At 36.8% G+C, this 13,813-nt stretch overlaps 1 pseudogene; it reads right to left on the bottom strand.

Moving 5' to 3' along the window:
• Window positions 1-7,194: 7,194 nt before the first annotated feature.
• LOC125170157 (glyceraldehyde-3-phosphate dehydrogenase-like) lies at window positions 7,195-8,188 on the bottom strand (annotated as a pseudogene).
• Window positions 8,189-13,813: the final 5,625 nt, after the last annotated feature.

The raw sequence follows: 13,813 nt of genomic DNA, 5'->3' as shown, positions 1-13,813 counted from the left end.
GATAGACTGGGAACAGAAGGAAATTACATTGATATAATAAAGCCCAGAAATGAAAAGGCAACAGTCAATAGCATACTCAATGGTGAAAAAGTTAATTTTTTCACTCTAAGACAAGGGTGGCCACTCTAGCTACTTCTATTCAACATAGTACCAGAAGTTCTATCCAGAACAGTTAGGTAAAAGGAGGAAATAAGAGGTATCCAAATCAGAAAGAACTAAGTAAAATTGCACCGGTTTGCAAATGACATAATCTTGTACATAGAAAAACCTAAGCACTTTCCAAAACAAACAAACAAACAAACAAAACTGGTTACAACTAATAAATACATTCAGTAGAACTGCAGCATACAAAATCTACACACAAAAATAAGTGGGGTTTCCACAGTAGCTATTCCACTAACAACAATTTAAGCAAGAAATGAGAAAAACAGTATCATTTACAATAGCATCAGAAATTTTAAAAATACTTAGAAATAGACTAAGGAGGTGAAAGACTTGTACACTGAAAACTACAAAACACTGATGAAAGAAATTAAAGAAAATATAAGCAAAAAGAAAGACATGTTCATGGATTGGAAGACTTCTTTCTATTAAAATGTCCATACTAATCAAAGTGATCTACAGATGCAATGCAATAACTATAAAAACCCCAATGAGATTTTTTTACAGAAATAGAAAAGGCAATTCTTTTTTTAAACTATGAAATTTATTGTCAAATTGGTTTCCATACAACACTCAGTGTTCATCCTAACAATGCTCATCCCAGCACTCACTGCTCATCCCTCCTCAATGCCCATTTCCCACTTTCCCCTCCATCCCACCCCCCATCAACCCTCAGTTTATTGTCAGTTTTTAAGAGTCTCTTACGGTTTTCCTCTTTTCCTCTTTGTAATTTTTTGTTTGTTTTTCCCCTTCCCCTCCCCCAGGATCTTGTGTTAAGTTTCTCAGGACCCACATAAAAGTGAAAACATATGGTAGCTGTCTTTCTCTGTAGGACTTATTTCACCTAGCATAACACTCTTCAGTTCCATCAAAATTGCTACAAAAGGCCATGTTTCATTCTTTCTCATTGCCAAGTAGTATTCCATTGTGTATGTAAACCACAACTTCTTTATCCATTCATCAGTTGATGGACATTTAGGCTCTTTCCGTAATTTGGCTATTGTTGAAAGTGCTGCTATAAACATGGGTACAAGTGACCCTATGCATCAGCACTCCTGTATCCCTTTTAAATTCCTAGCAGTACTATTCCTGGGTCATAGGGTAGAACTATTTTTAACTTTTTGAGGAACCTCCACACTGTTTCCAGAGTGGCTGCACCAATTTGCATTCCCACCAACAGTGCAAGAAGGTTCCCGTTTTTCCACATCCTCTCCAGCATCTATAGGTCTCCTGATTTATTCATTCCAGCCACTCTGACTGGCGTGAGGTGATATCTCAGTATGGTTTTGATTTGTATTTCCCTGATGAGGAGCGACATTGAGCATCTTTTCATGCGCCTGTTGGCCATCTGCATTTCTTCTTTAGAGAAGTGTCTATTCATATTTTCTGCCCATTTCTTCACCGGATAATTTATTTTTCAGGTGTGGAGTTTGGTGAATTCTTTATAGATTTTGGATACTAGCCCTTTGTCCAACATGTCATTTGGAAATATCTTTTCCCATTCCGTTGGTTGCCTTTTAGTTTTGTTGATTGTTTCCTTTGCAGTGCAGAAGCTTTTTATCTTGATGAGGTCCCAATAGTTCATTTTTGCAATTCTTAAATTCTTAAATTCATGTGAAACCACAAAGGAATCCAAGAGTCCAAAACAAATTTGAGAAAAAAGAACGAAGGTGAAGGTATCTCACTTTCTGATTTTAAATTATATTACAGAGCTACAGTAGTTCAACACTATGGCACTGACAAAAGAACAGATATATAGATCCATGGAACGAAATAGAGATCATAGAAATAAAAGCACACATATACAGTTAACTGATCTTCAAACAAGAGTGACAAAAATACAAAATGAAGAAAAGATTGTCTCTTCGATAAATGGTGTTGGGAAAACTGGACAGCCACATGCACAAGAATAAAATTGGACCCATGTCTTATACCACATACAAAAATCAACTCAAAATTAAAGACTTAAATGTAAGACCTGAAACTGTAGAACTCTTAGAAGAAATAATAGAAAAAAATTATAATGATCTTGGCAATAATTTTTTGTTATGACACCAAAAGTATAAACAACAAATACAAAAATAAATGAGGCTAAACCAAACTAGAAGCCTTCTGCAAAGCAGAAAATAATCAACTAAACCAAAAGGCAATCTATGGAATGGGACAAATATTTGCAAATCAGGTATCTAGTAAGGGATTAATTTATAAAATATATAATGAATTCCTACAAATCAAGTGAAACACCCTCCCCCCATAATCCACTTATGTAAAAAGACTAAGGACTTGACTAGACATTTCTCCAAAGAAGATATACAAACAACCAACTTATATATGAAAAGATGTTCAACATCACTATCCACGAACTGCAAATCAAAACCACAATGAAGTCTTACCTCACACCTGTTAGGATGCCTATTATCAGAGAGAGAGAGAGAGAGAGACCAAAAAGTACTGGTGAGGATGTGAAGAAATTGGAGGCCTTCTACACTGTTGTTGAGAATTCAAAATGGTACAGCTTCTATGGAAAACAGTATGAAGATTCCTAAAATAATTAAAAATGGAACCACCATATGATCCACCAATCCCACTTCTGAGTATTTAACTAAAATAATTGATATCAAGATCTTAAAGATATATTAGTCAGTACTCTCAAGTTCACTGCAGCACTATTTATAGTAGTCAACTACTATTTATAGTAGTCAACATGTGGAAACAACCTAAATGTCCTTCAACAGATAAATGGATAAAGATAATGTGATATATACATTTAATGAATTATCATCCAACCTTAAAAAGAAAGAAATCCCGAAATATACAACAACATGGATGAATGTTGAGGACATTAGGCTAAGTGAAATAAGCCAGTCACAAAAAAGACAAACACTATATGATTCCACTCATATCAGATATCTCAAATAGTCAAACTCATAGAAGCAGAGACAAGAATGGTTGCTAGTGGCTGAGGGGTGGAATAATTGGGGGAGGGGTGGTTTGCTAATCAAGGGGTATACAGTTCTTTATTTAAGACGTGTAAATTCAAAAAATATTAAGTCCTAGAGAACTGCTAAACAACATTTTGCTTATAGTTAATTGTACAGTTTTGTACATGTAAACATCTATTAAGAGGGGAGAGCTCTTATTCGTTTTCTTACCACAATCAGAAAAAGAGTCAATCCTTGTGCTTAAAAGATGTCAGTTGTGGAAGATTAAATTATGTGATTTGTAAGTAGGCATTCCATTCTCCCTAAAAATGTAGAGCTAGGTAACAAGTTTTGTGGCATTAGGGAGTTTTCACAAACATAGATGTCAGTGGGAAGCACTGTGGTTACAGTTGGGCTGATTCCTCTTTAACGGTCTGTCTCTCCCATTCTCTCTTACTGTTTGTTTTTCTCCAAAACTCCTTTTACTTTACTGACTCCAGACATTCTTCTCCCATTACTCCTTTCTTTAATATGCTTTAGTTCTAAGAAGTTGATATCTTCAAGTTTTCCTACATATTCCATGACTTCCTTCCCTGACAACTGTCCCACAGCTGGAAGACTAACTCATCTCAATTTAATTATTACTCCCTCATGAAAGACGATTAAAGCAATATACCAGGGGTGGATCCTTGACCCAACTGTATTGAATGATTTTTCTTTGATAATTTGAGATTAAAAATTCAGAAATCTAAGCAGTTTCTGATGTGGACTATACTAAATAGGAAGAAAAGAGAAAAGAAAAGAGAAAAGAAAAGAATAAAAAAACTAGCAATGAAAGAAAGACATTAGAAAACCCAGACTTCTAACCAGAAGCCAGTCTGCAAAAAAGGGAAGAATGGAGGAAAAAGTGACGAGTGGAAGAAAAAGAATCCTGGACACTACCAGCTGCCAGATTTGACCAGCACACCTTGGGGCTGCAGATGGCAGATTAATCCAGACTCCTCAGTCAGAAAGGAGAGGGTGAGGAGGCCAAGCGCTCTGGTGGCGATGGCCCTGAAGAGAGCTCTTCTCCAGTTTTTATTGAGAATCTTACCAGCACCTTTCAAGGAGTGCAGGGGAAAGGAATGTGTAGTTTCAAAAGCAGGAACAAAGCATACTCAGATTATTGGGGGAACAGTACAATCAGGTTAGTGACGTGCAGGCATACATTACAGGGGTAGTGTATATGTCATAGGAAGGGGGTTGTTTTACTACTTTAAATCGTTTACAGAGTGGAAAACATGTTGATCCACAGGCAAGGACAGACTGTATTGAGCTTTGACATTGCATAGGAGACCCGGTGTTCCTGGTCTGCTTTGGGGCTTCTCCACCAGCCATTTCCCAGGCTGCAAACATTCCTCATTTAAATCTTGGCAAGCCAGGCTCTGTGAGCTTCCACAATCAGCTTTCTCATTCCTGGAGTAGTCCTTGGAAAGACCTGGTTGAACTTTTAGGTCTTATGTTCTCTAAGATACTTATGTATCCTTGAGATATTTTCTTCTTAAGTGCAACACGTTTGTAGTGTGATTGTGTCATTTTCAGTCAAAAGAATCCAGACTTTGGGTCTTCTGCATCTTCCCTAGATCTTCTTTTACTTTCCCCTCTCTGCCCTCTCTGACATCATTTTTTAAAAATGATTTGAGGTCTGACATAATCCTCTCTACTGACATTTATCTTCTCTTCCTCTCCCTCTTGCCTCTTAATTTCTATCCACAATTGAGGTCTCTCTTTCTACTTCTCTCTCTGCCTTCTCCTTTCGTGGTACTTCTGACCCTTAGCTGCCCGATGTTAACATAATTCTCCTCTATATTTTCTGGGTCCATTCTCATTTCATGGTTTCTCTTTCTTAATCACTTTTTCCTCTTCTTGAATCTAATTTGAGGCTTAGACATGAACGTAAGTCTTCGTTTAGGTTCTTTTAAGCTCTGTAACGTCCCATCTATGTATCTACAGTGTTATATTACAAAAAGAAACTAAAGGAAAAATGCAATTGCTAAATATAGAAGCATACTACAAAAGGATACATAAATATTGTATAATTTTTTCTCAAGACAACTTTACCAAAATCCATTTCATTTTTTCTTTCAAAGAAAATTAAACAATTCTTGAATGCTCTGAGGTCAACGTGTCATGTCTTTACTATAGCATACAGACCAAAATGATCAGTTTGCACTATGTGAGAATCTGATCAGTAAGGTTTAATCTTGTCCTCAATTAAAAACACCATTACCTAATTGTCATTCGGTGTTCCCCTCTCAGAAGCTGAAAATATGCATATGAGAGAAATTTCCATGAAGGTAATGTTTATAGTCATTTCTGGGTTAAAGAACAAGATTTATTCACTTTACGGGAATGTATTTCCTGACATTTGTCCTATTGCATTATGATCAAAGGGCTGTAGTGCTGAATGTGGGAACTTCTCTAGGAAGGCTGACTGTAAGTGATTATGTAAACTTCTAAGCAAAGGCAATTTCCATTATGCACCCTGACGGTCAGAAATCCTTTGCAGGTTACATATTGCTGAATATAACAGGTTTCTATGTACTGGGATTCCACAGGAAATTTTGGGTTGTTTTGTAAGTATAAAGATAATAGGTATGTTGTTGCCCATAACTTGAATCCAAAGAGATGAACCTGTTCAGATCATATTCGTGGATATTGTTCACATTTTATTTTAGAAACAGATGAGAATTTTGCTGGCAAATAGGAAACCAAAGTCAGTTTTCAGATCTATGACCTCTAACCTATGAGATAAGGAAATTGGCCTGAGTACTCATGGAACTCTGTGAGCTTTATTTTCAACCTCTCCTATGTCAACCAGTGAGTTGAGTGTGTCTCTATTACTATCATTAACAAAGTAGAATATTACTGATTTTTTTTATGCTAAATTCTGCTAGGGAGTAACTTTTGGATAGGACAAGAAATTATGTAGATTTCTTGCATTTATTGATTTGCATCCACATATAAAAATACAAACATTCAAAAATATTTGTAATAAGTTTTATGCACTAAAATTTTTATGACTTAATTATTTTATTCAGGTGTTTATTCAAATATCTTTTCCTCAGAGAGGCTTTCCAAATTCAGCTTTTCTAAAAGAGATCCTACCCATTACTATTTATACCCATATCTTACCTTAATGTTGGTTATAGCACATGCCATTCCTTTATACACATACAGAGGTTATCTGTGTAGTTGTCCTTCCTCAGCTAGAACATTAGCTCTACAAAGATAGGGCTTTTGCCTCCTTTTGTTCTCTACTGTCTTGTTGAGCCAGGAAAGATTCTAACTTGGTGAATGAATGGATCATAGCATTCACTATCATGATTAAAAAAAAGAAGAAGAAAGAAAGAATGAAAGAAAAAGAGATAAAAGGAAATTAAATGATTCACAATGGCAAGACTGTTGATTAACTTAGTATAAATTCTTAACTTATATCGTTAACACCTAGTATATTTTTATAACAAAACATTTTTGTTGTGAAGAGATTTTTTGTAACATTATGTAAATAAAGAAAGTCCTAGAATTGTGTATGTAACATAATTACAGTGTAAATAGGTATAACCTATTTACGGGAGGAACTGAGAAAAAAAGTTCCAAAATATTTATAGTATGTGTGCTTAGATGCAGACATCATGGGTTTTATTTTTAAATATTTTGCAATTATTATTTAGAGACTATGGTAAGAAGAAATGAGGCAAAAAGGAAGAAAAGGAGAAAAATATAGTAGTGATTGAGATTTGAGTATTAGAGATAAATAAGCTATCATGCTAAGGTACTATAAGTATGAAGACTTTAACAACAAAGAGTAGTACACGATGTTTTTGGAGTACTCACTAACTGTAAGTATTGTTTGAAGTTTGTTTGTTTTTGGTACAGTATACTTTACTGATGGTACATGACACAGTAGGGTTCCCCAAGTCCCTCCCTTCTTTAGGGGATCTGGGATGGAAACTGTGTAGAGGTCATGAGATTCTCAGTATGTTAGGGGATGAGTTGGGGTAAAGATTCCCCAGCAGCTGAGAATCTTTCTCTTCCTTTCTCTTACTGGGACTGGTGGTCCAGCGGGCTATTACTCCTTAGAGGCTACATGGACCATAATGTCCACCACTTGGTTGCTATAGCCAAATTCACTGTCATACCAGGAAATGAGCTTGGCAAAGAGGTCACTGAGAGCTAGGCTAGCCCCAGTGTCGAAGGTAGAAGAATGAGTGTCACTGTTAAAGTTATAGGAGAAAAACTGATTCTCCATGTAGCCCAGGATGCCCTCGAGGAGGCCTCTGATGCCTGCTTCACCACCTTCTAGATGTCATCATATTTGGCAGCTTTCTCCAGGATGCACATCAGATCTACAACTGATATACTGGGGTTGGGGGCTTGGAAGGTCATGCCAATGAGCTTCCCATTCAACTCAGGAATGACCTTGCCTACAGCCTTGGCAGTGCAAGTAGAATCAGGGATTATGTTCTGAGCAGCAACTTTGCCATCATGCCACAGCTTTCCAGAGGGGCTGTCCAGTTTTCTGGGTGGCAGGGATGGTCTGGACTGTAGTCATGTATCCCTCCACAACGCCAAATTTGTCACTGATGATCTTAATCAGAGGGGCCAAGCAGTTGTGGTACAAGAGGCATTGTCAACAATCTTGAGGTAGTGGCCATATTTCTCATGATTCACTCCCATCACAAATATGGCACCAGCAGAAGGGGCAGAGATGACGACTCTCTTGGCCCCACCCTTCAAGTGAGACCCAGACTTTTCCATGTGGTGAAGACTCCAGTGGACTCCACAACATGCTGAACACCAGCATCATGCCTTTTGATGTTGGTGGGATCACTCTCCTCCAAGATGGAGATGGGTTTTCCATTGATGACAAATTTCCCATTCTCAGCCTTGATTGTGCTGTTCAATTTGTTGTGGGTGGCATCATATTGGAACATGTTGATCATGTAGTTGAGGTCAAGGAAGACGTCACTGATGGTGACAATATCCATTTTGCCAGAGCGAAAAGCAGCCCTGGTGACCAGGTGCCCGATACAGCTGAATCCATTTACTCTGACCTTCACCATCATGTCTTGGGGACATGGCTGGCACTGTACCAGAAGATGCAACTGTCTGTCAAACAGGGAGGAGCAGAGTGCCTGAAGTTCTTTACATAAATAAAATTGTTCTGTTCTCATAATTACTAAATGAGGTCAGTGTTATAGTTGTTGTTATCATCATTGTTATTCCCACTGTAGATGCCCAGAGAGATCATACTACTCCCCAAAGTTGTCCAAATAAGAAGCGGTGATTTGAATGTGGTTCAGGGTCTGTAGTCTTAACCTCTGATTAAGAATAAGAATGGTAGGGGCGCCTGGGTGGCGCAGTCGGTTAAGCATCCGACTTCAGCCAGGTCACGACCTCGCGGTCCGTGAGCTCGAGCCCCCCGTCAGGCTCTGGGCTGATGGCTCAGAGCCTGGAGCCTGTTTCCGATTCTGTGTCTCCCTCTCTCTCTGCCCCCCCCTCCCCCCCCCCCGTTCATGCTCTGTCTCTCTCTGTCCCAAAAATAAAATAAAACGTTGAAAAAAAATTTTTTTAAAAAATAAGAATGGTAGTAATTGTTTCTGAAATAAGAAGAAAATATTTCATTCGTGAATTTATATCTTATTTATCTTCAAAAAAACAAATCCGTGTAAAATGCTTTGTTTACTATTTAAAAGGACTCATTTGGGTTTAGTCAAACATATAAAACAATCTTGAATACTTGGATATGAATGAGAAAATCTCTGCTAGAATGTAGAATGTTATAGGGCACATATTGTGGTATAATTATAGTGTTTTAGTGACATGACAGGCTACTCTGGACAGCAAGTGGCCTTAATAACTCAGCATTCTGTATATACACAGCCTCAGTTGTTGTTTTTTTTTTAATACATAATGTTATTAGGGCTTTGTGTCTAGATACCATTTTGAAGTAGTCTGAAAAACTCTCTTTTCTATATTAGACTCTGTAATGTTCTCCCTTTTCCTAAGATTCGACAGAACACGTATAACTCTACCATTATGCGGTAGAAAGAACATGAGTTTTGAAATTAAACTGGTTTGAGTTTGATCTCAAATGAACACTTCAGTCTATGATAGCATTCATGAGGCAGGCACAATAGCTAGTATATGACTTAGAATGACAGTTCAGGTGAGAAGTTTTCATATTTCTGTAATGTTCAGAGCATATGCCATTTCAGTTCCATAGAACTAAAGAACCCATTTGTCATTTTCAAAATTAATAATCCTGGGTATTTATTATTTATTAATTATAACAAATGGATTAATTATAAAACTATACAAGTGACTGAAGTCCCAGCTGACAGTTGAAAATGCCTTTACAAAACATATACCTGATGCTGTTTTCAGTAAAAAAAGCTCAGGAAATTTAATTTAGGATGCCAGGTGGCACAATAGGTTATACATTAACTTGTCCCCTCTGGAAAATTAAATTTGAATTTGGCTCTGGTCACAAATGAAATGAGTCATTTGGTACATGCCACTAAGGATACTCACAAAGCCAAAATGACATTTCATTGAAAAATCACCTGTTAAGAAAAATGTCTGCAGTCACTGGGGAAATTTTCAAGAAAAATAAACAAGTGTATAAGGCAAAAAGAAAGGGTTCTAAGGGGCTACTGTAAATTATAGGCTTGCTGAAAATCTGGAGGAAGGAAAGTGCTATAATACCTACAAGTTTTTATTCAGCCACAAATTGAAATTTTAGCCTGTATTTCCTTTTTTCCCCAGTTTCGGGATTCTAGGAGATTATTCACTTATTTTCCAAAGAAAATTGGCTTTTTTCCTTGTCACAGTTTTAGCCAAATGTCAGTTTGTATCAAATTATCATGGATTACTGAGCTCACTGCAAGGAACCATCTAATTGTGATTCTAAACCATATGTTTAGCTCTTCCTGTTCCTTTCAGGTAAATAAATAATATAAGGACTATTCTTTCCTCATTTAGAGGACTAAGAAAACGTATAAGTGACAGACTTCAGAGATAACATTAATTTGACACTAATGTTTATTCTTTTCATTGTGACATTCCTGTCCATGTAATAATCACCTAGTAAGTATTTAGACAGATGCTGAGATTAATAATGGTAAAAGTCCCAGCACAAACATAAAACCCAGCTTTTTCACATTCACTGTTGGAGAAAATATAGTACACAAATACTAAATTCATCTTAGATCCTATGTTAGGTGTTTTGTACTGGATTCTAAACGGACACTGTCAATTCATTCTTTTGGGGTCTCCAGACTTGATGGGACTCTGCTCTCTGAGTCAGGCCACGCCCACCTATATTCCAAGAGTATGATCTAGACCATATTGTTTCATGACTACTTCCAGTCCCCTTTCTAATAGCTGATACTTTCAAGTTCTTAGTGGTCCTGGGTAGCCAAGCTGCCAGACCCGTTCGTGCCTGGGAAACCAAGGTCATCTCTAGCCTGCAGTTTGATCTCAGCAGGCAAATTCCAGAACATTCTGCTCAATCACTGGAAAAAGCTTATGATAAAAATTTATACCATGACTAGGCAATGTTAATGACAAAAATTTATTCACCACATCCCTGGTTTTTATCCCCAACAGCACTTGCTAGGCAAAGGTCCTTGCTTAGCAATCTTATTAGACCTTAAACAAATGGACAAAGCTCATTTTAAGTAGATTAAGACAATAGGGTCATGCGGCAAGATGTACCAAAAAAAAAAAAAATAGCCATAGGATTTGCATATGTTAATTCATTACTCCATTCTCCCTAAATGCAAGCATTCTTCCTAAGTGAAAATGTAGTTTTATGAAACAAATGCATTGACTTCTGGCAAACCTTACTTAGGAACAATGACGTTAAATTTATTAATATTCTCTATTCACATAGAAAGGAGAAGTCATTGCAACTGGAATAATTGTATAAAAAAAATAGCAAATCGAAATAAACATACACACATAGCTATATCCAACTCTTTTATAAAAAAGGGAAAAAAGATAGCTTCTGTCTTTTATCTGGCCTAAATGAAAATTGTGTTCTTTGTACTCTATTGGTCTTAACATCTTAGGAACCCTAAAAACTAAAAATTATTGTTTGTTTTGTGTGGTAACGTTAGACCTACATTCTCTAGGAAGAGCTCAATAGATACAAATAATAAAAAACTTTCTCTGTAGTTTTCAAGCATAATGGGTGAAATTGTTACTTAGCTTTGATTATTTTCAGATTTTTAAAATCTGACTTAAGGAGTCTGGAAATTATGGAAACAATGAAAGACAAAAGTTGGCAACATGTATTTTCTAACTTCTAGGAGACAGGTATTGAATGTGAGCCAGTAAATAAACATTTCTTAGGCCTCTGCTTGATGACATATTTCTACCTTAGACATTCTGGAGATAAACACCACTTTTCAATGATAGGTATAAAAACTTTCAATTTACTGTCTAAATATTTTCTCAGCTACCAAATTGAAAAGCAATTGGCAGTTTTATTAAATGTTAAATCCAGTCTTAGTTTTTCAGACCTTCTTTTGTTACCTTTAAAATAGAGTTCCAAATGTTTAACAAGAAGTTTTGAAAACACTTTAAAATCAATAGTGAATAGGGAAAGAACTCTATGGGATTTTCAGAATATATTCCCTTAGTCATACCACTAGAGAAACCATTTCTAAGGATTGGAAAGAGTATACTGTGTCTGAGCTGGGATTTATTTGAAGTTAACATTACAATGAGAACAGAGTATTACTATTTTGTATTTTTCTAATATTTAAAATTCTCTGAGACTTATGACTCAATTTTTTAGAAACTTTGAGATATTCTATCAACATTTTTAATCAATTTGTTGTAATATATTTTTAATGATCTATCTATCTATCTATCTACTATCTATCTAGTATTCCTCTGCTTAAATTCCTTCAGTAAATCCCTGTTGCTTTTAAGATTAAAACAACAACAACAACATCATACAAACAAACACACATACATTTCTTTCAGGGTTCTTGCTTATAAGCACCAAAACGACTCTGGCTATTTTAAGAGAGAAAAGTTAAACTTGTTGGAGGGCCTACATTAATAATGGGTAGCTAATGGAGAATCCTGGAAGACATATGGGAACAAAGCAAATCTAAAAATACAAGTCAGAAAGAACAAAAATTATCCTTTATAAAGGACAGTCTATAGAGGCAGCATAGCCTTTCAGTTAAGAGTATAGATTCTGAAGCTAGCTTAACTGAGCCTGAATTCTGGGTCTGCTGCTTCCTACTGTGTGAGCTTGTTTAAGTGGGTCGGTTTTCTCTGTAAATGGGAATAAACCATACCTATACCTCACAGGGGTTGGTACTAGGTTAGGGAAAGCTACGATCCAGTAATAACTCCTCCAAATCTAACTTAAAACAAAGAATTCATTTTATGCTCATGGAACATGTTTATTATGGGTTGGCTAGGTTACAGCTCCATGTTTTTGTCATCCTGACTTTTTTTTTAATTTTTTTTTCAACATTTTTTTTTAATTTATTTTTGGGACAGAGAGAGACAGAGCATGAACGGGGGAGGGGCAGAGAGAGAGGGAGACACAGAATCGGAAACAGGCTCCAGGCTCCGAGCCATCAGCCCAGAGCCTGACGCAGGGCTCGAACTCGCAGACCGCGAGATCGTGACCTGGCTGAAGTCGGACGCTTAACCCACTGCGCCACCCAGGCACCCCACATCCTGACTTCTATATCCAGACTGAGGGAGGAGATAATCTCTGGAGCATTGTAAATGGCCATTAAAAGAAGGCTGGAGGGTATGATATTGGCAACTAGTGGGTAAGGCCTGAAAGTGACACATATCATTTCTACTTAGAACTCACTAGCCAAAACTGGTTACTTGGTTACCAGAAGATGTCAGGAAGTACAATCTTACTGAGTCCAGAATATTCAACAAAGAGCACCAATGATTACTAAAAGTTCCTAAATGAGTTAATATTTATAAAACACTGAGAGGTGGACTTGGCCCATAATTAGACCTATATGTGTGTGCTTACTAAATAAAAAAATAGGATATTCCTATGTATGGGCATAGTCAGAGCTAACTTTAACAAATACCAATCATCCTATTATCTTTATAGCATTCATTGCAGATACAACAGTGAAGGCTGAACTTAGGTACCTCCATGTACCTTTCCATCTGCTAGGTGTCATTTCTCTGTTTCCATAATGAAAAATGGAACAAATATATGTTGTTTCCTCTTTTACCAGTGGAAGGAGGGTTCAGTGCTGATGGTAGCTTAACCTAAAATTGCAAGCACATCCAATTCCCTCCAGAAATGCAAATAATCCAAAATCTCATCAGTTACTGCAGACAGCTCCCAGAGTCTAGGTATCTAAGTCTAAGACTTCTAGGTGACACCTTTTATTTCCTTAAGTCTATTACTATCCTATCTCAATAAAAATGATCTACAAACACTAGCGAAAGAAAGGGATAAAAGGGAACATGCAAGCACAGACGATACCCTCTTTTTTTTTGTAGGCACAGTCATCTTCTTCCTTGGGGCCACGGTTGATATTTATGGCTTTTTAACCCCATTACCAATTTATTATTACTTTTGCCTTTAGCCAGAACCTGACCTATGTTTTTTTGTTTCAACTTGTAAGGATGACGCAGAATGTTTTTGTGAGATCTGAGCCTCACAGTGATCCTATTTG

Source organism: Prionailurus viverrinus, chromosome B4 (genome assembly GCF_022837055.1).
Source record: "Prionailurus viverrinus isolate Anna chromosome B4, UM_Priviv_1.0, whole genome shotgun sequence".
NCBI lineage: Eukaryota > Metazoa > Chordata > Mammalia > Carnivora > Felidae > Prionailurus > Prionailurus viverrinus.
This window is presented reverse-complemented; position numbering and strand designations above follow the sequence as displayed.